Source organism: Cebus imitator, unplaced genomic scaffold (assembly GCF_001604975.1).
Source record: "Cebus imitator isolate Cc_AM_T3 unplaced genomic scaffold, Cebus_imitator-1.0 Scaffold103, whole genome shotgun sequence".
In the NCBI taxonomy this organism is placed as follows: Eukaryota; Metazoa; Chordata; class Mammalia; order Primates; family Cebidae; genus Cebus; species Cebus imitator.
This window is the reverse complement of record NW_016107418.1, coordinates 7164-8543: the sequence shown is the minus strand read 5'-3', so window position 1 is coordinate 8543 and position 1380 is coordinate 7164. Positions and strand designations below refer to the sequence as shown.

General features: G+C 38.8%; 1 long non-coding RNA gene across 1 annotated transcript in view; it reads left to right on the top strand.

The window, feature by feature from the left end:
- LOC108310414 overlaps positions 1-1380 on the top strand; it is a 5711-nt gene that overhangs the window by 2828 nt on the left and 1503 nt on the right. The window contains exon 2 of the long non-coding RNA XR_005201676.1: positions 936-1106. This is a non-coding gene — a long non-coding RNA (uncharacterized LOC108310414). The remainder of the gene's footprint in view (positions 1-935; positions 1107-1380) is intronic.

Genomic DNA, 1380 nt, shown 5'->3' with positions numbered 1-1380 from the left:
AGGAGTTGGAGGTTGCAGTAAGCTGAGATTGTGCTGCTGCACTCCAGCCTGGGTGATAGCGAGACTCTGTCTAAAAAAATTGAAAACAAAAATTGAAAAAAATAAAAAAAAGTATTGTGATATCAATTTACTTTTTTTCCTTAAAATTAATCTTCTAGAGCACAGTCATGTACCTTAGAATGAATAAGTAAATGAGGATATAAAAGGTTTCTGATTAAGTTTGTAAGTTAGTCAAGTGTCCTTTTCCTATGTACATCTAACAGTAGGAATAAATGATAGTTTCGTTAATGGGGGAGAGGTTCAATGTTTACAAGGTGGCTTTAGAAACATATGACTCCCAGTCAACACCCGGAAGTGACAATAGAGATCTACAGACGGGTCTTGTTAAAGTGGGTGGTCCTCGTATGATGAGGTCTGCACCTGTCTTTTCTGACAGTGCATTGTGCAGGTAGCATATGGCACACCCAGGCCTTTTTTCTCAGTTTCACCAAGCTGCCTTGTGGGTTAGCTGTGGCCTTGCTTTGTCATTTACTGTCTAATTGTGGCTTTAACCAAGAAGAGAATCAAGGTAAAAGTTTCTTATTGCAACTCCAGAGCCAAGGATACTGATGCCTTGAAGTAAAATGCTGTTTGTTTTTAAAATTGCTGTTTTCAAGTCTTTTTTTCATGTGGTGTATGTTGAGTTTGGAAAAGCTAAATTTTGAAGACAGAGTTTCAGTAGATTTAAAAAAACACAATAGAATACTATGAATAGAATTTTCTGATGCATTTTCTGGGATAGAATTGAATTGTTAATTTCTCCACCAACAATGAGATGGTGATAGAATATGGCTTAGAAATACATCTTTTACCAGCTCTTTGATAAAAATGTGTTCATCTTTGAAAAATCTACTGGAAGCAAAGATTTGATTTTTCCATTGCCTTTTTAATCCTAGGTGAAGTCTTCGTCTTAAATGATGGTGGAGAAGTTGATTTGGACCTTGGAAATTATGAAAGATTTTTGGATATTAGTCTTTATAAAGACAACAACATCACCACCGGGAAGATATATCAGCATGTGATCAATAAAGAGAGGCATGGCGATTACCTGGGGAAAACAGTGCAAGGTATTATATTCCATAGATGTGTCGGAGCCCTGTGTGCTGAACATCCTTGTGCTTCTCAAAAGTAGAACTGAAGGCTGGTGTGGTGGCTCATACCTGTAATACCAACACTTTAGGAGGCCGAGGCCGGTGGATTGCCTAAGGTCAGGAGTTCAAGACCAGCCTGGCCAACATGGTGAAACCCTGTGTCTACTAAAAATGCAAAAATTAGCTGGGCGTGTTGGCTCGTGCCTGTAATCTCAGCTACTCAGGAGGCTGAGGCAGGAGAATTGCTTGA